At 44.7% G+C, this 23034-nt stretch overlaps 1 protein-coding gene across 3 annotated transcripts in view; it reads right to left on the reverse strand.

The window, feature by feature from the left end:
• Positions 1–23034, reverse strand: part of PCGF3 (polycomb group ring finger 3) — a 114660-nt gene that overhangs the window by 42375 nt on the left and 49251 nt on the right. For 2 of the 3 annotated variants that reach the window (XM_074953590.1, XM_074953589.1), the window contains one exon: positions 7425–7467. The exons of the other annotated variant lie outside the window; for it this stretch is intronic. The gene's annotated coding sequence lies outside the window, so the exon portion shown is untranslated. The remainder of the gene's footprint in view (positions 1–7424; positions 7468–23034) is intronic. 3 annotated transcript variants of the gene reach the window in all.

The raw sequence follows: 23034 nt of genomic DNA on the forward strand, positions 1-23034 counted from the left end.
AGCAGCTATGATGTAAGAAGCTTGGGCCAGGTATGAAAAAATCATCAGTATCATACCTAGAAACTACTCATTTAAAACTCCAGATATGTAACTAGATCAGGAAATGTCTAGGAAGACGCGATTAGGTTTATCCCTTTTATTTCATTATGGCTTGTGGATTCCTCTGTGCTAATCCCAAGTGCTTTTGTTTTGCTTGCAACCTTTAAACTGGACCTCAAGAAAGCTATGCTTGGTGCTTAATCCTTGTAGTTGCTCTTTTAAAATCTAGCCGTAGCCTGAGTTCCCACATGTATTTTCTTTCTTTCTTTTTTTTTTTATTAATAAGATTTACCTTTTTTAAGAACAGAATTGGATGTGTGTGTCTTAAGAGGTTTATGCACATGTTGTTTTATTAGCCGGTGGCAACAGTCTTTCCCCCCTCCCCCCTTTTCTCAGCTCTTCCCTGGATGGGGGGGGTGAAAGGGCTTGAGAGTACCCCACAGGAAGGAATTCCCAAGTGCGCCTTCCTGGGCTCTCAAAGGGGTTCTGCACTTGGGTGCTGGCAACATCTACCAATCCAAGGTCAGAGACAAGCTGTAACCTTGGGAGTTTAATACAAGCCTGGAGTGGCCAGTATTAATTTTTAGAATCCTTGCGGGCCCCCACCTTCTGCACTCAAAGTGCCAGAGTGGGGAATTAGCCTTGACAAATACCATTTAAACCTGTTGTTTAACAATCAAATTATTAAAATCAAACATGCAACAGTGTACAGGAACTCCTCACTTAACATTGCAGTTATATTCCTGAAAAATGCGACTTTAAGCAAAACGATGTTAAGCGAATCCAATTTCCCCATAAGTCTTAATGTAAATGAGAGGGTTAGGTTACAGGGAAATTTTTCTCACCAGACAAGAGACTATATTTTACACACACACACTCTAAGTTTTAAACAAATAATTTAATACTGGTACACGATGATGATTGTGAAGCTTGGTTGAGGTGGAGGAGTCAGAGGGTGGGATATTTCCAGGGAATACCTTACTGCTAAATGATGAACTAGCAATTGGCTGAGCCCTCAAGGGTTAACTCTCCCACTCTACAAGGCAGCAAGAAAGGAGGGAGAGCAAACAGACAGAAAGACACACCCTGTGTGTGTTTGAGAGATAGAGATGCGCATTTCCCCTTTAAGTATGAAGAGTGGGGTCAGAAGTACACTGCCTTGCTAATTAGATCAGCAAGCTGAGAACAGACCGCACCTCCCTCCCTCCATGTGTGTCCCCTGCTCTATGGAAGATGGCGTAAGCGGGGTGCAAGAGCAGGGGGACACCCTGAAATTAGCCCCCCTTTTCTTCCCCTTCCCCCCACACAGTAAGCAGTAAGTCTCAGGGAGCAGCTCCAAGACAGAGGGCAGGAGCAGTACATGGCAGTGGGAGGAGGGACAGCTGAACTGCCGGCAATTGATAGGCTGCTGAGCAGCTGCTCCACAGGGAATTTAGGGGAGCAGGGAGCTGCTGGTCCACCCTGGTTCCAACCATCCACCAGCTAGCTGCAACAGGCTGCTCTTCCTACAAGCAGTGGACAAAGCAGGTGGCTGCCAAATGATGTTAGAAGGGAGCACTGCACAACTTTAAATGAGCATGTTCCCTAATTGATCAGCAACCTAACATTAACAGGGACAACTTTAAGTGAGGAGTTCCTGTACACTGTTACAGAGAATGGGGCATTGTGGGATAGCCTGGAGGGCTGTTGGGGTTGCCAGAGGTCATGCAGTGTCTACACTCACACTATGTGGACCTCAGTATGCTGACCGCGCCTCTGTGCCGTTCAGGGAGGTGGTTTTACTATGTCATTGTGAAAAGGCACTTACATTGCCAGAGACAAATTGAGTGTTAGAGACCATACATGTAGAGAGACACATCGACCTAACTTTGTAGTGTAGATCAAGCTTTATGTCCCATTAAGTTTCAGTGAGAATTAAATTCCTAAATGCTTAAGTCACTTTTGAAGAGAAGACTTAAGCCTTGTAATGTTGAGCTGAACAATGCCTAAATACTTTAAAAATCTGGTCTTTAAGACCTGGCCCTTACTGTGGATGGCTCCACATTGGCAGTCAAATAAAGGAATGAAGTGTTAGTATACACAGAGAATACCGTATCATTGATTTAACATCTCAGATGCTCTTTTCAATTATCGTCACACTGTCTCAAAAACTATACAGCAGACAGAGGGGTTCTGAGCCAGTTAAAGAGTGACTTCTACAAGATTTGACCTAGAAAGACCCGACACGTTTTCATTTAGAGAGGAAATGAATCAGGAAGAAATGAAGAGGTACAGCAATTACTGATATACAAAAAGTAATTTGAATCTTATTCATCCTCCCTCATAGAATCATAGAATATCAGGGTTGGAAGGGACCTCAGGAGGTCATCTAGTCCAACCCCCTGCTCAAAGCAGGACCAATCCCCAACTAAATCATCCCAGCCAGGGCTTTGTCAAGCCTGACCTTAAAAACTTCAAAGGAAGGAGATTCCACCACCTCCCTAGGCAACACATTCCAGTGTTTCACCACTCTCCTAGTGAAAAAGTTTTTCCTAATATCCAACCTAAACTTCCCCCACTGCAACTTGAGACCATTACTCCTCTTTCTGTCGTCAGCTACCACTGAGAACAGTCTAGAGCCATCCTCTTTGGAATCCCCTTTCAGGTAGTTGAAAGCAGCTATCAAATCCCCCCTCATTCTTCTCTTCCACAGACTAAACAATCCCAGTTCCCTCAGCCTCTCCTCATAAGTCATGTGTTACAGTCCCCTAATCGTTTTTGTTGCCCTCCGCTGGACTCTTTCCAATTTTTCCACATCCTTCTTGTAGTGTGGGGCCCAAAACTGGACACAGTACTCCAGATGAGGCCTCACCAGTGTCGAATTGAGGGGAACGATCACGTCCCTCGATCTGCTGGCAATGCCCCTACGTATACATCCCAAAATGCCATTGGCCTTCTTGGCAACAAGGGCACACTGTTGACTCATATCCAGCTTCTCGTCCACTGTAACCCCTAGGTCCTTTTCTGCAGAATCGCTGCTGAGCCATTTGGTCCGTAGTCTGTAGCGGTGCATGGGATTCTTCCGTCCTAAGTGCAGGACTCTGCACTTGTCCTTGTTGAACCTCATCAGATTTCTTTTGGCCCAATCCTCCAATTTGTCTAGGGCCCTCTGTATCCTATCCCTACCCTCCAGCATATCTACCTCTCCTCCCAGTTTAGTGTCACCTGCAAACTTGCTGAGGGTGCAATCCACGCCATCCTCCAGATCATTTATGAAGATATTGAACAAAACCGGCCCAAGGACCGACCCTTGGGGCACTCCACTTGATACCGGCTGCCAACTAGACATGGAGCCATTGATCACTACCCGTTGAGCCCGACAATCTAGCCAACTTTCTATCCACCTTATAGTCCATTCATCCAGCCCATATTTCTTTAACTTGCTGGCAACAATACTGTGGGAGACCGTGTCAAAAGCTTTGCTAAAGTCAAGGAACACGTCCACCGCTTTCCCCTCATCCACAGAGCCAGTTATCTCATCATAGAAGGCAATTAGACTAGTCAGGCATGACTTGCCCTTGGTGAATCCATGCTGACTGTTCCTGATCACTTTCCTCTCCTCTAAGTGCTTCAGAATGCAAGAGAAGGTTCAATAATATAAAAACAACAAATATAGGATTAATTAATTAATATACAAAGGTTCAAATAATATAAAGACAACAAATTTTTAAAAGAACAAAAGGAATTATCTTGTAGCAATCAGTTACTCAAGTTGATTATGTATTAGGTATAGTATTGAGGGCAGGTGCATGGAATTATTGATACCAACATAACCATGTGGAATTTTTTCTTGAGAACTATGAAATAGTTGAGTAGAACCCTCTCCCTTGATACTGAGGTGGCACTTACTGTACAGCTCCTCACTCAAGGAGAGTCTCCACCTCCTGCTGGAGGATCTCCTTGGGAGAGTGGTCCCTGAAGATGGGCCTGGAGCAGGTTTTGGAGGAGGTAGAGAATGGCTACAGCTCTGAGTTTCTAAGTGGATGATATTTGGTACCCACGTGTCCTTTGTTACAGCATTCCAGTTGTGGGCAAAGTAAGGTAGGTGGATGCCAAAAGGGGAGTTTGGAAACAGGTGGCGATGGCGTCACTGTCAGGTTGCATCTCTCAAGTGTCCTGTCAAAAGGGATCTTTAGAAGTGAATGAGGTTGGGTGACTGTCATTGAGGTGGATGTAATTGCATACCTTGACCTGCACCCTTTGATGCTTGCGTGGTGAATCGTATGGTTGCTGGTGATAGAAAGGCTGGGGAAGAGGCCTTGGCTTATGTATGCCTGTTTGTGTTACCTTCCTCTTCAGGGACAGGATATAAATGCCCAGAGACCAGAGGGCTGTCCTGGAGTCATTTAATGAGGGCAAAGACTGTTTTCTCATTAAAGATATTGGTTTCATCAAAGGGCAAGTCCCCAATGGTGCTGCTCACAGTTCAACAGGCTCCATGATAAGTCCCCAGTTTATAAACTGTCTCTTGGAGGAACCACTTCACCTCTGCAAGTATCCATAGTGGCATCCAAGCAGTGTTTTCAAAACAGCGTAGGATTTATTAGTCAACTGGAACACAGCACTGGAAATCCTTAGGTTAGCACAGAAAAATAAAGGTTAATGCATAGTCAAGCCGGATCAATTCACCAGCCAAGCAGTAATGAACTCCATTTTCAGGCTCTGTCTCTCTGATTTTCTTATTCAGTCCCAGTAGACAGCAGCCTGCTTCTTCCAGAAATTCACCCCCACCTGAAACCTTAGTCTTTTGCTCTCAAGCCGGTGACTCTGCTCAGCTTCCTTCTCCTCTCTCTAGGTCATTGTTTCTAGGGTTTTCCATTGTCTCCTCAGATTTTCCACTGATATGGGTCTGCCTGCCAGTCTTTTTAATGACCCAGTCAGTCTGCTCAGATAGACCTGGGATTTTTATAACATATGGCTTCCACAAACCCAATCTTCCTACCTCCACAGCATCTTAGTTGTGGGCGATCAGCAAGCAGCAACAATTTTCAAAGGAGGGAGGCTAAGGAGCTGGTAGAGGATTGCTCAGCCAATGCAAGCAATCCAATCTAGCTTTGACACTGAAAAAGGAGTGCTGAATAATACGTATACATTCATCATCATACAGCCATCTCACAATTTCTGAATATTGCAACATTCTAAGACAAGTTATTATAGTGCTCACAAGTACCACCTGGAGCCTTACCTGGACTGAAGTTTAAATGCAGTTATATATTTTCTGTTTATAATAAATAAAAAGTATCCAAACAGAGACTAAGCACCCTGCCAATTATTTAAAATTATGAATACAAAGCACAATAAAAATAATTCACACCTACCTAGCAGCAGCAAATCAAATACTAAGGCATCATATTAGCCTATTTAGGCAATATTTGAACTGAATTTTCTTACCATTTGGACTTCTCTCCAACTGCAGTGAATACCTAGGAAAATCTAAGATCCTTCGCCAAATCAAAAGTATAAATTAACAACTCTCTACGATCAATTAATGTAGTGTGGACACACTAGGTACACTGTTGTGTTAGAAGACTGGCAGCATATGATTCAAATGGAAGTCAAACACTAGTTCTGGCAAGAACTTGAAGTAGAATGAGGATGTAAATTCAGGCTTTCAGGGTCTGGAGCTGAACTGCAAGCAAACTAGACTGCATCTGAGATATTTTAATTGTCATTGTAGGGATCTGTATGGGAGAAACTTACCCTGCGTCCCTACCCCCCATTTAAGCTGTTTTAGCAATAGTCCACAACAGCAGAGACTCCCAGACAGACCAAACAATATGTAACATTTTGCCAAAGATTTTTATGATCTAGTGACTACTGAGGGTTGGACTTGAAAACTTGTATTCTTAACCTAGCAAAGGCGCAAGTGCCCAAGGTCATGAGAGTTAACATATGTTAGTATTGTAATCTAGGTTCATGGACTATAAAAATAAGACACTCTGGACTTTACAGTAACTCTTTCTAACTCTGATAATCATAAAACCTTTGTAAACTCTAGGACAGACCTGAAATTAATCTGAGTCCAAGTTGTTCAAAGAGGGAACAGGACTCCTGAAACATAGGTCAGCCCTTGGCAAAACTGAGCTCTGGTGAGCCAGCCTTTCAATTGGGAGGTTCTTGAAGACCTTGACAATGGAACTTAATAGCAAGCGATGCCAGACTCTTAGTTAACAGATGGAGAGTCACTGCTAACCCAAACAGAAGCAGTTTATACTGGGAATGGTCATTGTTCAGTCTGAACTAAAGGTAATACTTGTGGCCATGGTGGAGAAATGTGAAACCTCCCAAAGTTTGAGAGTTCTGAACTAATCCTGACAAAAAAAGGAAAAGATTATAGCTGTTACTTTGAAAAGGTTGCTGAGCTCTCACTGCACTAAAATTGGTTGACTCTGTTTTCTTTTTGTGCATAAGGGGAAAAAAACCCTATTCTTGTGAAGTTCTCCAAAACCTGGTTCTATTGCTTCGAATTGTAGAAAGAACACTTTTCCTGTTTGAGAGTCATCCTTGAAATGGATAGGAAAACAGTAGGGTGAGGAAGCAGCACAGATTTAAATTGTAGAGGATTGCCATCTCTAGCATCTGTAAAACTAAATTTAGAAGTGATAAATGTACCAAATCTTGGGAGGGAAAGGAAAGCAGGCCCCTAAGAGATGCAACATGGAGGCCAAACAGGAATCAAAGAGCAATACCAAGCTCCCTCTCAACATACCTAAGTTATTGCTTTGATAGAAGCTGTGGCTGGAACCAAGGCAGTTGAAAAGAGTACTGGTGAAGATATGATTTTATGGATCACTGGGACTGTTTTACAGTGCTTTTTGCATCTGATACCCCAAGTATGCCAATTGGGGTGACTAACAAGGGTATTTGGAGTACAGTCCCATCCTAAAGGAAGAAAAATCTTTGACTAGGGGGGATCGGCTGGGTGTTAAGTTACAGTCCTAGTCATCTTGTGGTTTCCCAGAGTATTGTTCTATCAACAATAAAGAGGTCAAGATCATCAAACAGAAAGTTAAGCAGTTTATTCTTAACCTCTTATAGAAAACTGAAGATTTTAAGTGGCAACAGTGATGAGACATTCTTTCTGGTGAAACTGAAAGCCTTCTGTTCAGATATACAAAGAGACTCCGGCGCTGAAAATAGAATTTTACTTTTTAGCGTGGACTATAGATGTACTGCCTATAGATTTTGAGAACCCATTTTGGTCTAGTGGAAGTTCAGTTTGGAGCCTCTTCATATTTTCTGGGACTTGAGTACAGGACAAGCAAATGGACATCCCTTGAAAGAATGGCCTTGTCCCCAGTGGCGTACATGCTAGTCAGGAATATTTTTGGCTATATGAGGCATACCTCTTAAAACTGCATTTCTTTTCAGAGTCTGCCATCCAGAGACCTGAAAAGACAGAAAAATAATCTGAAAGTTAAACACTAAAGTGGCCAGAAATCCAACCACCGCTAATAAGATTTAGCTGACCAATTTACCTAATACTAATCTAAATTAGCTAGTTTAACAGTCAGCAGCAAAATGTGTTACTTTTTGTAGAGAAACGGAAGGGAAAACCCTGACATAGTAGTAGAAAAAGGAATTCCGGGAAGCTCTCATATGATGTTCCTTAACATGGCTCATCATATCATGGGAAATTACTTAAAACTCAAGTGTTTCTGTCACCATACAGTGGCAAGGAAGACCAATATCCATTTATCTGCACAAATAAGACAATGACAAAAAACTCAGCGGGACCAAAAATTGCATGCTTAATTTAATAGACCAATCATTTCCCATCTGAGGTCAAAAGATTTTGGACGAGAGACAGTTTATCGACCTCCAAAGTGAATTTCAGTATTTCAATTTTCAAGTTTATTTTTAAAAGCTTAGGCTCTGTCTACACTACAGATCTTACAGCAGCTCAGCTGTACCACCGCAGCTGTGCCACTGTAAGGTCTCCCGTATAGCTGCTGTATGCCGACGGGACAGAGCTCTCCTGTTGGCATAAGTAAGCCACCCCCAACGACGGCTGGTAACTATGTCGGCGGGAGAGCATCTCCCGCCAACATAACGCTGTCCACACCTGTTCACTGTCAGTGAAACTTATGTTGGTCAGGGGTGTGTTTTTTCACACCCGACTGACAAAAGTGCTGGTGTAGATATAGCCTTATCTGCTATCTATTTCTATTAGTTTGCACAAATATTTCCAAAATGAAAAACTCCCTATTCCATTTTTATTTTTTTTATATATATATATATATACATACACACACACACACACACACACACATACACACACACACACACACACACACACTTTTACAACTTAAGGGTCATAAAAGGAAATCGTCTCCATTATTTTTGGGGATAAAGTCATCGCATGTTAATGGTTTTAGTTTGACAAAAGAAGCAAGTTTTTTATTACAGTAACTTTACACAGGAAATACTCAGGTATTATAAAGAAAACAATGAGAACTCCCTCTTCAGTCTCTTTCCTTAGGCTATGTCTACACTTAAAATGCTACGGCATGCTGCTGTAGCACTTCAGTGTGGTCACTTACTATAGCAATAGGACGGGTTCTCCCATCGCTCTAGTAAATCCACCTCCCTGAGAAGCACAGAGCTAGATTAACAGAAGAATTCTTCTGTTGAGCTAGTGCTGTCTACACAGAGACTTGGGTTGGCTAAGCTATGTTGCTCAGGGGTGTGGATTTTTCACACCCTGAGTGACCAAGCTGGGTCAATCTAATTTTTTAGTGTAGACCAGCCTTTAGAAACTGAAGAAATAGCGAACAGTATGTTAAAGGACTTATTTCTTCACCCTCCCACTTCCCTGGTCCTTCTCGCATGAACAGAGAGCAACAATACCCGAAGTCCGAAGGTGCAAATAATTCGATGTTTATTGGAGTGAACTTTCTGCAAGCTTAAATCCAAGTTCTTTTTTCCCAAATCCCAATTTACTTCCTGTTTGCCCCTAATTTATATAGTAATATTCTCAGCTATACCTTAACCAATCATTTTACTGAAATTTACCTAACCAATCCTAACATATTGTAACATGATTAGCTAACCAATCATATCCCAACACCTTAATTAGTTTAGACCCAGCAAAATTAATTATACATCTTAACACAGTAAGGTACAATTCACAACCACCCTTGCATTAGACCAGAATTGGGATAACATGCAACAGAAAAGTCTACCAGCAACCTGTGTGGGAACATTTCTGCTGACTGCATTCAGAAATGAATTCACCACTGCTGTATTAAAAGCAGCTTAGATTCTTTGGAGTAAATGACATGAAGTGTCCCTGTGCTGAAATCAATAACTCGGGGTTTTAAACTGAGGAAGTTCCTGGACACTCATGTATATAAGAGTAGGATTCTAAAAGGTATCATTTGACACCCCAGCAAAAAAAACAAAACCACGAACATTAATGCTGGCAATAACATTACAATATTGTGACTATAAAAATTGAGTCAATTTTACAAATAGAGCATTTTCGAAGTGTTATGTGTGTTTTAAGAATACATCACTTATCTCTTTACAACCCAAGCCTAATAAGCAAAAGTCAATCCAGGTGTCTATAAAGGATCACTAACCTTCTCTCCCTTACTGCTTCCTGGCTGCCTGGAGGGGATGTAGAGCACCCCTGTGGTACTCCCCACTCACGTGACCCATGGGAGAAGCGTGTGTGACTTTCCTCTATTGTGTTTTTGGGTTTTATTTTTGTTGTGTGTTTGGATGGGTGGCACATTCCAATTCTCTGCTATTGAGGCAAAGTCAGGATTGATCATAAGCATGCCTTTGGACTTTCCAATACACATGTATCTGACATGGCTCAGGTTGGACTGTGATGTGAAAGTGCAAGACTGCATATACACACACTGGGGAAAGCTGATAGCTGCTCATCAGTGTAAATGCATTTCTCAGCAGCTCTCACTATTTCTGCCTGCTCTTTCACTAGTAGCAGCATATGGGTAGTTCCATTATTATTATTGTTAAATATTTAGGCAATAGTAGTGTCTAGAGACATCCTGAAGGATCACGTGTCCTCACTATGCTCAAAGCCATACAAGAGACTAGAATACCCTATGACTGGGACTAATCTTCACGATCAAAGCATTTAACAGGGCCTGGTGGCATAGGACCTTCATACTCTGGGCATGACTCATCAGTGATGTGCCTGGTCTACGCTTAAAACTTATACTGGCATAGCTATGTCTGTTAGGGGTGCAATATTTTTTTACCAACACAACTACGCTAGTATAAGCCCTAGTACAGATGTGCTTTTATGCTGGTATAAGGTACTTTTGCTGGTATGTCTTATGTTTCTCATTGAACTGTTGTAAGCTACGCCAGCAGAAGCAATATTATGCCAGTATAAACGGCAGCTACACTAGGAAGGTTTGCCAGTACCGTTTTGCTGGTAGTGCTATACCAGCAAAACTTTTCTCGTGTAGACAGGGCCATGGAGAGAGAAGAGTGAAACTGATCACTATTAAGACTGGCTGCTGGTGAACAGGCAAGTGTGTTTTTGAACATGTACAATAACTTAAAATACGAACACAGCGACTTGGTCCTAAAAATTTAAGTCAAACAATATCCATATTAGTAGAGTCACAGCCTTCTCAGGGGCTAGCACAGGATTGGGCTGAATTCCCTCAGGAACTATGAACCACCACAAAAGTCATCACCTCACTTTCCACATGCAAAGCATACTCTGACCTTGCTTTTACCAATATAAATACAGTGCAGTATACAGTTTTTTTTATAAACCAATGCCAACAAAACTACAGTGTACACACAAATTCTCCTCTTGGGGAGAGGGTAAGGGAAAAGAGGGAACCCCACGTGACTGATGTTCATCACGGTGCTCAGTGAACTACTGGAAGGTGCTCAGATGTTACAGTGATGAGAGATTACAGTGTCAAAACTTTTATAGAATAGAATACATATGCTCTATTTCATAACGGTTGGCATTAAAAGAAAGTGAAAATGCCAGCTTCAAGAACAATCATCACATTACACATTCCCATGAGTCAACCAGACATCTTGGAATGTGTGGAGGGTTCGAATCAGGAGAATAAATCCTGCCTAACACACACTTACTTGACCTGTAGCCCTATCTGACGTCCTGTTTCTGCTTGGATGCACCGATCAGATGAACCGAAGTGGCCAAACCTAGGGCAAGGTTTAGAAACAGACACTGCCTGCCCTGGTGACCAGCTTTATTACTCCTATTGACTACCAACAGTTTTCAGTTCAAAAACAAGCTCTCTTCAGACTTCACAGCTCTTTTCATCTGGTTCAATAATTACCAGCTCATGCTAGCTAGACAGGAGATACCTTCAAAATTCTGATTCCAGTAAGAAGAGGCTATCCTGAATCCTTTCTCACTATAAACATACACTTCAGCAGTGATCTTACATTTCAGTTTAACTGAAGAGATCATAATCAAGACTTAAAGCATGATGTAATTGGATGGCAGTATTGCATTGCCATGCGGTCATAGACATGAAGTATGAAAACCCAGAACCTTAACCTTATTTCAAGCACCAGGACTGCAGTATACAAGTGAACAAGACAACGACATCATGATTGATCAAGTTCAGCCACCACAATACCACCACTATTTTTCACAGTCTTGATATCGAAGTTTAAATCAAAATGGATGTCCTTTTTTACCAACACACTTTAAAAAGCCCCACATAGCACACATGCATACTCCTTGATGTTGTGATGACATTTTCATAGTATTTATATCTATTTTGCATAATTTTCTTCCTTTGGACACTGTCATCTATGGTTAAAAAAGAAGATTTAAACCTAGATTGTAAAGGATGAACGAAACAGGTTGTGCATCATCAGGTCAAGCCCTGCCCCACTTCCTCACTCTGCTAACCACTGAAGGAATTTCTAAGGGCAGTCTCACGCCCAGCTACTACAGGCCAAAAATCAAGGATAAGTTTAATGAATTACATTGCCACCAGATAAATGCTAATACTTGGCACCATGCAAAACCTTTCCATCCAAGTATATCACCAGTTGACCTCCAATACACCTGGGGATAATATCCCCTATTTTGTTGATCATCACTTTCTATACAGCAGGGTGAACCAATTTTAATCAAAGTGATTTAAATCACTTATTTTAAATCAATATTTAAATCACCAGGCAGGAAACCTTAATTTAAATAATCAATTTTAATGATGTTTGTATTTATACTTTTTAGTTAGTTATTTTCTTAAAGGTTGATTTCATTGGTTGGTAACCATTAAAACATGTGATTTGTAACTAATTATACCCTTTACACTAAATGTGGTGCTTCTTTTTGCTAACCAGGAGGACATGCTTAAGTCTGTTATTGAGTGTCCAGGGAGATCGAAGTGCTCTCCTACCAGCTCTTCAATCTCCCTGGACACTCAGTAACAGACTTAAAAGTGGCCATTCTTCAACAAAAAAACTTCAAAAACAGACTTCAGTGAGAAACTGCAGAACTGGAACTAATTTGCAAACTTGACAACACCAAGTTAGGCCTCAGTAAAGACTGGGAGTGGCTGGGTCACTACAAAAAGTAATTTTTCCTCTGTTGATATTCACCCCTTCTTGTCAACTGTTGGGAATAGGCTGCACCCACCCTCTTTGAATTGGCCTCGTTAGCACTGACCCCCGACTTGGTAAGGTAACGCCTATCTTTTCATGTGCTGTAATATATATACCTGCCTACTGTATTTTTCACTCAATGCATCTGATGAAGTGGGTTTTAGCCCACAAAAGCTTATGCCTAAATAAATTAGTTAGTCTCTAAGGCCTGGTCTACACTACAAGTTTAGGTTGAATTTAGCAGCGTTATCTTGATTTGACCCTGCACCCGTCCACACGATGAAGCCCTTTTTTTTTTTTTTTTTTTTGGACTTAAAGGGCTCTTAAAATAGATTTCTTTACTCCACCCCCGACGAGGGGATTAGCGCTGAAATCGGCATCGCCGGGTCAAATTTGGGGTACTGTGGACACAATTCGACGGCATTGGCCTCCAGGAGCTATCCCAGAGTGCTCAGTTGTGACCACTCTGGACAGCGCTCTCAACTCAGATGCACTGGCCAGGTAGACAGTAAAAGGCCCGCGGACTTTTGAATCTCATTTCCTGTTTGGCCAGCATGGCGAGCTCACCTGCACAGATCATCATGCAGAGCTCATCATCACAGGAGACCATGCAGTCCCAGAATCGCCGAAGAGCTCCAGCATGGACCAAAGGGGAGGTACTGGATCTGATCGCTGTATGGGGAGACGAATCCATGCTGGCAGAACTCCGTTCGAAAAGACGAAATGCCAAAATATTTGAAAAAATCTCCAACGGCATGAAGCACAGAGGCTATAACAGGGACCCGCACCAGTGCCGCGTGAAAATTAAGGCGCTCAGGCAAGCCTACCAGAAAACCAGAGAGGAAAACGGCCGCTCCGGTTCAGAGCCCCAGACATGCCGCTTCTATGATGAGCTGCATGCCATTCTACGGGGTGCAGCCACCACTACCCCAACCCTGTGCTTTGTCTCCGTCCAAGGAGTGGGAGGCAACACGGAAGCGGATTTTGGGGGCTAGGAAGATGATGATGAGGAGGAGGAGGTTGTAGATAGCTCACAGGAAGGAAGCGGAGAAACCAGTTTCCCCCAACAGCCAGGATTGGTTTCTCACCCTGGACCTGGAGCCAGTACCCCCCGAACCCACCCAAGGCGGGCTCCTGGACCCTGAAGGCGGAGAAGGGACATCTGGTGAGTGTACCTTTGTAAACATTGTACATGGTTTAAAAGCAAGCGTGTTTAATGATTAATTTGCCCTGGCATTCATGGCCAGTACAGCTACTGGAAAAGTCTGTTAACGTGTCTGGGGATGGAGCGGAAATCGTCCAGGGACATCTCCATAAAGCTCTCCTGGATGTACTCCCAAAGCCTTTGCAAAAGGTTTCTGGGGAGGGCAGCCTTATTCTGTCCTCCATGGTAGGACACTTTACCACGCCAGGCCAGTAGCACATAGTTGGGAATCATTGCAGAACAATGCATTGCAGCGTATGGTCCCGGTGTTTGCTGGCATTCAAACAACATCCGTTCTTTATCTCTCTGTGATTCCCTCAGGAGAGTGATATCATTCATGGTCACCTGGTTGAAATAGGGTGGTTTTAGTAAGCGGACATTCATAGGTGCCCGTTCCTGCTGGACTGTTTGCCTGTGGCTGAACAAAAATCTTCCCCGCTGTTAGCCACGCGGTGGGGGGAGGGGTGAAGCCATCATCCCAGAGAATTGGGGGGGAGGGTTAGTTGGGTTTCTGCTGCACGTGAACCCGGAAACCACAGCCCCTCCTTTTAAATTGCCAACCCATTTTTAATGGTCAACCCAATGGCTACTTCGTATGGGAAATGAGGGCACTGCTGTTTGAAATCATTCCCACGTGTTATGAAGGTTAAAGAAGCCAAAAGGGGAAAGGAGTCCAGGAGAGCTGGCTGTATTTCAAGGAATCCCTATTGGAGGTTACAGGGACAAACCATCCCGATGTGTCGAAAGAATAGTAAATATGGCAGGCGACCAGCTTGGCTTAACAGTGAGATCCTTGCGGATCTTAAACCTAAAAAAGAAGCTTACAAGAAGTGGAAGATTGGACAAATGACCAGGGAAGAGTAAAAATATTGCTCGGGCATGTAGGAATGAAATCAGGAGGGCCAAATCGCACCTGGAGCTGCAGCTAGCAAGAGATGTTAAGAGTAACAAGAAGGGTTTCTTCAGGTATGCTGGCAATAAGAAGAAAGCCAAGGAAAGTGTGGGCCCCTTACTGAATGAGGGAGGCAACCTAGTGACAGAGGATGTGGAAAAAGCTAATGTACTCAATGCTTTTTTGGCCTCTGTCTTCACGAACAAGGTCAGCTCCCAGACTGCTGCGCTGGGCATCACAGCATGCGGAGTAGGTGGCCAGCCCTCTGTGGAGAAAGAGGTGGTTAGGGACTATTTAGAAAAGCTGGACGTGCACAAGTCCATAGGGCCGGATGCGTTGCATCCGAGAGTGCTAAAGGGACTGGCGGCTGTGATTGCAGAGCCATTGGCCATTATCTTTGAAAACTCGTGGCGAACGGGGGAAGTCCCGGATGACTGGAAAAAGGCTAATGTAGTGCCAATCTTTAAAAAAAGGGAAGGAGGAGGACCCTGGGAACTACAGGCCAGTCAGCCTCTCCTCAGTCCCCGGAAAAATCATGGAGCAGGTCCTCAAGGAATCAATCCTGAAGCACTTACACGAGAGGAAAGTGATCAGGTACAGTCAGCATGGATTCACCAAGGGAAGGTCATGCCTGACTAATCTAATCGCCTTCTATGATGAGATTACTGGTTCTGTGGATGAAGGGAAAGCAGTGGATGTATTGTTTCTTGACTTTAGCAAAGCTTTTGACATGGTCTCCCACAGTATTCTTGCCAGCAAGTTAAAGTAGTATGGGCTGGATGAATGCACTATAAGGTGGGTAGAAAGTTGGATAGATTGTCGGGCTCAACGGGTAGTGCTCAATGGCTCCATGTCTAGTTGACAGCCGGTATCAAGTGGAGTGCTCCAAGGGTCGGTCCAGGGGCCGGTTTTGTTCAATATCTTCATAAATGATCTGGAGGATGGTGTGGATTGCACTCTCAGCAAATTTGCGGATGATACTAAACTAGGAGGAGTGGTAGATACGCTGGAGGGCAGGGATAGGATACAGAGGGACCTAGACAAATTGGAGGACTGGGTCAAAAGAAATCTGATGAGGTTCAACAAAGGTAAGTGCAGGGTCCTGCACTTAGGACGGAAGAACCCAATGTACCGCTACAGACTAGGGACCGAATGGCTAGGCAGCAGTTCTGCGGAAAAGGACCTAGGGGTTACAGTGGACGAGAAGCTGGATATGAGTCAACAGTGTGCCCTTGTTGCCAAGAAGGCAAATGGCACTTTGGGATGTATAAGTAGGGGCATAGCCAGCAGATCGAGGGATGTGATCGTTCCCCTCTATTCGACACTGGTGAGGCCTCATCTGGAGTACTGTGTCCAGTTTTGGGCCCTGCACTACAAGAAGGATGTGGATAAATTGGAGAGAGCCCAGCAAAGGGCAACAGAAATGATTAGGGGTCTGGAACACATGACTTATGAGGAGAGGCTGAGGGAACTGGGATTGTTTAGTCTGCAGAAGAGAAGAATGAGGGGGGATTTGATAGCTGCTTTCAAATACCTGAGAGGTGGTTCCAAAGAGGATGGTTCTAGACTATTCTCAGTGGTAGAAGAGGACAGGACAAGGAGTAATGGTCTCAAGTTGCAGTGGGGGAGGTTTAGGTTGGATATTAGGAAAAACTTTTTCACTAGGAGGGTGGTGAAACACTGGAATGCGTTACCTAGGGAGGTGGTAGAATCTCCTTCCTTAGAAGCTTTTCAGGTCAGGCTTGTCAAAGCCCTGGCTGGGATGATTTAATTGGGGATTGGTCCTGCTTTGAGCAGGGGTTTGGACTAGATGACCTCCTGACGTCCCTTCCAACCCTGATATTCTATGAATCTATGATTCTATTATTCAAAAGACTGTGGCTTACCATGACTCCCGGCAAGCCAAGTTCTGCTGCCCGGCTCTGCGTGACTAATCTCTCACACCAAACTGGCATACCCTCAGTAAGAGGCAAAATGCGACCTTGTAATGAAAGCACATGTGCTATGGAATGTTAACAGCAAGGTTTACCATGAAAAAGTGTACACATTGTTCTATAAAATGTGTCTTTAACTACCACTCTCCCTTTTTTTCCCTCCACCAGCTGCATATGTTTCTCCTTCCCAGAGGCTAGCAAAGATTAGAAGGCGAAAAAAAGCACTCTTGATGAAATGTTCTCTGACCTCATGCTGTCCTCCCACACTGACACAGCACAGCAAAATACGTGGAGGCAGACATCTCAGAGTGCAGGAAAACACAATATGACCGCAAGGAGAGGTGGCGGCCTGAAGATGGTAGGTGGCATCAGCTTGCTGAAAGAAAGCAGGAGTCAATGCTCAGGCTGCTGGAGGATCAAACTAATATGCTCCAGCATATAGTTGAGCAGCAGGAAAGGCAGCAGGAGCACAGACCACCTCTACAGCCCCTGTGTAACCAACTGCCCTCCTCCCCAAGTTCCATAGCCTTCTCACCCAGATGCCCAAGAACGCAGTGAGGGGGCCTCCGGTCACCCAGCCACTCCACCCCAGAGGATTGGCCAAGCAACAGAAGGCTAACATTCAATAAGTTTTAAAGTGCTGTGTGGCCTTGTCCTTTCCTCCTTCACCACCCCACCCGGTGCTTCGCTCCTCAACACCCCTCCCGGGCTACCTTGGCAGTTATCCCCCTATTTGTGTGATGAATAAATAAAGAATGCATGAATGTGAAGCAACAATGACTTTATTGCCTCTGCAAGCGGTGATCGAAGTGGGGAGGGGAAGGTACTTAGCTTACAAGAAAGTAGAGTGAAACCAGGGGGGTTCCATCAAGGAGAAAAACAGAACTTTCACACCATAGCCTGGCCATTCCTGAAACTGGTTTTCAAAGCTTCTCTGATGTGCACCACACCCTCCTGTACTCTTCTAACCGCCCTGGTGTCTGGCTGTGCGTAATCAGCGGCCAGGCGATTTGCCTCAACCTCCCACCCAGCCATAAACGTCTCCTCCTTACTCTCACAGATATTGTGGAGCACACAGCAAGCAGTAATAACAATGGGAATATTGGTTTCGTTGAGGTCTAACTGAGTCAGTAAACTGCGCCAGCGCGCCTTTAAATTTCCAAATGCACATTCTACCACCATTCTGCACTTGCTCAGCCTATAGTTGAACAGCTCCTGACTAGTGTCCAGGGTGCTTGTGTATGGCTTCATGATCCATGGCATTAAGGGGTAGGCTGGGTCCCCAAGCAGAACTATAAGCATTTCAACATCCCCAACGGTTATTTTCTGGTCTGGAAAGTAAGTCCCTTGCTGCAGCTTTTGAAACAGACCAGAGTTCCTGAAGATGCGAGCGTCATGTACCCTTCCTGGTCATCCCACATTGATGTTGGTGAAACGTCCCTTGTGATCCACCAGTGCTTGCAGCACTATTGAAAAGTACCCCTTTCAGTTTATGTACTTGCTGCCTTGGTACTCAGGTGCCAAGATAGGGATATGGGTTCTGTTTATCACCCCACCACACTTAGGGAATCCCATTGCAGCAAAGCCATCCACTATGACCTGCACATTTCCCAGAGTCACTACCCTTGATATCAGCAGCTCAGTGATTGCGTTGGCTACTTGGATCACAGCAGCCCCCACAGTAGATTTGCCTACTCCAAATTGATTCCCGACTGACCGGTAGCTGTCTGGCGTTGCAAGCTTCCAGAGGGCTATTGCCACTCGCTTCTCAACTGTGAGGGCTGCTCTCATCTTTGTATTCTTGCGCTTCAGGGCAGGGGAAGGCAAGTCACAAAGTTCCATGAAAGTGCCCTTACGCATGCGAAAGTTTCGCAGCCACTGGGAATCGTCCCAGACCTGCAACACTAGTGGTCCCACCACTCTGTGCTTGTTTCCTGGGCCCAGAATCGGCATTCCACGCCATGAACCTGCCCAATTGACACCATGATGTGAACATTGCAGGGGCCCGTACTTTGTGAGAAGTCTATGTCCATGTTCCCATCACTCTCGTCACTGCATTGCAGTTGCCTCCTCCTCGCCTGGTTTTGCTTTTCTTGCAGGTTATGGTTCTGCATATCCTGCTGGATAATGCGTGCGGTGTTTATAGTGCTCATAATTGCCGCGGTGATCTGAGCAGGCTCCATGTTCCCAGTGCTATGGCATCTGCACTGAAAAAAGGCGCGAAACAATTGTCTGCTGTTGCTCTGACGGAGGGAGGGGCAACTGACAACATGGCTTACAGGGAACTAAAAATCAACAAATGGGGTGGCTTTGCATCAAGGAGAAACAGAATGGCCCCCTCAAGGATAGAACTCAAAAGCCTGGGTTTAGCAGGTCGTTGATTTCACAGAGGGAGGGAGGGAGGGAGGGAGGAAGGAGAACATGAATACAAAACAAATCTGGTCTATTTTTTGTTTTGATCCACTTCATCTATCTTTATACATCTTGCTGGCAGCAGACGGTGCAGTACGACTGCTGGCCGTCGTCTCCTGGGTTCTCGGTAGAAGACGGTGCAGTACGACTGCTGGCAGGACTGAATCACCATGAGAGGAAACTTAAAAGGGAAAAGACCTGGCTGAGTCACTCCCATGTTTTCCCAAGCATCGCTGACCGACCACACCGAGGTCGGCTAAAAGAGCACCCTGGAGTATGGCGACAATGGCTACCAGTCATACTGCACTGTCCACTGCCGAAAGGCAATGAGCTGCTGCTGTGTAGCAATGCAGTACCGTGTCTGCCAGCACCCAGGAGACATACGGTGACGGTGAGCCTAGCAGCTTACGGCGTATGGCAGCATATGGCATCTGCACGGGTAACCCAGGAAAAAAAGGCATGGAACGATTGTCTGCCATTGCTTTCACGGAAGGAGGGAGGGAAGGGCGTGCCTGACGATATATACCCAGAACCACCCGCGACAATGTTTTTACCCCATCAGGCATTGGGATTTCTACCCAGAATTCAAATGGGCAGAGACGACTGCAGGAACTGTGGGATAGTCAACGGTTACCTCGGTACTGTGTATGCACTCTGCCTACTAAATGCCGACTAAATGCACTTAGAGCATTTGTGTTGGGACACACACAATCGACTGTATAAAAACGCTTTCTATAAAAACGCTTTCTACAAAACCAACTTCTATAAATTCGACCTAATTTCGTAGTGTAGACTTACACTAAGATGCCACAAGGACTCCTTGTTGTTTTTGTTGATACAGACTAAGACGGCTACCCCTCTGAAATGTAACTCATGTAATTCTGCATAAAGTTGTTGGGTATGGTGTGCAAGCTTCATATATATGTATAGAAATATATATTATGCTAGCCTTATTTTTTAAATTCTCAAAAATTTAAGTAGTACTCTTAACAACTCAACAGAAAAATAACAGCTCCAGTGGAGGGCACCAAACCACCAACTTTATAAAGCAAGCATATAAGCTGCTAATAGATTCATTTTCTGCAGATCTGGGGAAAGAAGAGACTAAAAGCCCAGTCATGCAAGCCCACATGCATGCTCTTCTAATGCAGTCAAAACCAGCTTCATACCAGGCACCTGAACCTGAGAGGTGCCGAACACAATAGCAGCATACACTTTTTAAAAGACGTACGCTGTGCTGTATTTTGACCGTACTTGAAACAATTATGACCCAATCAAAATCCTCAGTAATCAGAGCTACAAAGACTTTCTGTACAAAACAAAGTTGTGAGGAATCCATTTCAATTCCAAGCCCATTGCATTCCAGTTGATTAATTGGTTGTGATCCCGGACATAGAAACGAGATCATTAGCAGTTCAGTTCTCACCGGTTCTTGGGAAGATCAGTATTTTAATGATTTTCAAGATTTAAATATCTGAGCTGCTCTCATTTCTATGCCACAGTAACAGTCCACCATCTGTTTTGTCTGTCAGAGAACCTACTTCTCTCCTGAGCACTGATAAATTATTAGCTAAATAATTAAGCTGAAAAGCTGATCATATAAGGAATGTTCCTCAGGTGACTACTAAGTGATCTGAGGTTAAAAGAGTAGATACCTTACTTTAACACAAACCATTTCAAAGCAAATCCACCTGTCTTCTCTGGCCAAGACTGAAAGGACACCAGGATATAGGTCATTGAATGCAGCCCTAAAACATTCAGTAGGGGTGTGTCTCCCCCTCTCTCCCCCTCCCCCTCCCCCCCTCTCCCTCTCCCTCAGTGTTTCAGGGCAGTCTTCGGGGCAGGGACTGTCTTATTCACTGTGTTTCCCCAGCAAAATAGGTCCCTGGGACTTCAGGCACCATCAGAATACAAGTATTTACTCTCTACCACCTTGAGCCTCATACCCTACGATACAGGAATGGTGTTAGTGTCAAGTAAAAGCAAGTGGGTACATAATTCACTTACAAGTCAGAGGATAGCAGAAATGAGGAAATACACACTAGCCTTATTTTAAAGAGCTTTATTCTAATAAGTATGACATTTGTAGCACAAAGTAAATGGCCTGGAGGTTCTCACACAATAGACTTAGGGTATGTCTACACTATGAAATCAAGTCGAATTTATAGAAGTCGGTTTTTTAGAAATCTGTTTTATATATTCGAGTGCGTGTGTCCCCACAGAAAATGCTTTAAGTGCATTAACTCGGCGGAGTGCTTCCACAGTACCAAGGCTAGCGTCGACTTCCAGAGTGTTGCACTGTGGGTGGCTATCCCACAGTTCCCGCAGTCTCCGCTGCCCATTGGAACTCTGGGTTGAGATCCCAATGCCTGATGGGGCTAAAACATTGTCGCGGGTGGTTCTGGGTACATATCGTCAGGCTCCCCTTCCCTCCCTCCCTCCGTGAAAGCAAGGGCAGACAATCGTTTCGCGCCTTTTTTCCTGAGTTACCTGTGCAGATGCCATACCACGGCAAGCATGGAGTCCGCTCAGGTAACCGTCACAGTATGTCTCCTGGGTGCTGGCAGACACGGTACTGCATTGCTACACAGTAGCAGCAACCCATTGCCTTCTGGCAGCAGACGGTGCAATATGACTGGTAGCTGTCATCGTCATATCCGAGGTGCTTCTGGCCGCGTCGGCCGGGAGCACCTGGACAGACATGGGCGCAGGACTAAGTTTGGAGTGACTTGACTAGGTCATTCTCTTTAGTCCTGCAGTCAGTCCTATTGAACCGTCTTATGGTGAGCAGGCAGGCAATACGGATTGCTAGCAGTCATACTGTACCATCTTCTGCTGGGCAGGCAAGAGATGAGGATGGCTTGTTGTCCTTCTGCACCGTCTGCTGCCAGCCAAAGATGTAAAAGATAGATGGAGTGGATCAAAACAAGAAATAGACCAGATTTGTTTTGTACTCATTTGCTTCCCCCCCGTCTAGGGAACTCATTCCTCTAGGTCACACTGCAGTCACTCACAGAGAAGGTGAAGCAAGGTAAATCTAGCCATGTATCAATCAGAGGCCAGACTAACCTCATTGTTCCAATAAGAACAATAACTTAGGTGCACCATTTCTTATTGGAACCCTCCGTGAAGTCTTGCCTGAAATACTCCTTGATGGAAAGCCACCCCCTTTGTTGATTTTAGCTCCCTGAAGCCAACCCTGTAAGCCATGTCGTCAGTCGCCCCTCCCTCCGTCAGAGCAACGGCAGACAATTGTTCCGTGCCTTTTTTCTGTGCGGACGCCATACCAAGGCAAGCATGGAGCCCGCTCAGCTCACTTTGGCAATCAGGAGCACATTAAACACCACATGCATTATCCAGCAGTACATGGAGCACCAGAACCTGGCAAAGCGATACCGGGCGAGGAGGCGACGTCAGCGCGGTCACGTGAGTGATCAGGACATGGACACAGATTTCTCTGAAAGCATGGGCCCTGCCAATGCATGCATCATGGTGCTAATGGGGCAGGTTCATGCTGTGGAATGCCGATTCTGGGCTCGGGAAACAAGCACAGACTGGTGGGACCGCATAGTGTTGCAGGTCTGGGACGATTCCCAGTGGTCTGTTTCAAAAGCTGCAGGAAGGGACTTACTTTCCAGACTAGAAAATAACCGTTGGGGATGTTGAAATGTCTATAGTTATCCTTGGGGACCCAGCCTACCCCTTAATACCATGGATCATGAAGCCGTACACAGGCAGCCTGGACAGTAGTCAGGAGCTGTTCAACTACAGGCTGAGCAAGTGCAGAATGGTGGTAGAATGTGCATTTGGACGTTTAAAGGCGTGCTGGCGCAGTTTACTGACTCGCTTAGACCTCAGCAAAACCAATATTCCCACTGTTATTACTGCTTGCTGTGTGCTCCACAATATCTGTGAGAGTAAGGGGG

Source organism: Natator depressus, chromosome 5, assembly GCF_965152275.1.
Source record: "Natator depressus isolate rNatDep1 chromosome 5, rNatDep2.hap1, whole genome shotgun sequence".
Classification (NCBI taxonomy): domain Eukaryota; kingdom Metazoa; phylum Chordata; order Testudines; family Cheloniidae; genus Natator; species Natator depressus.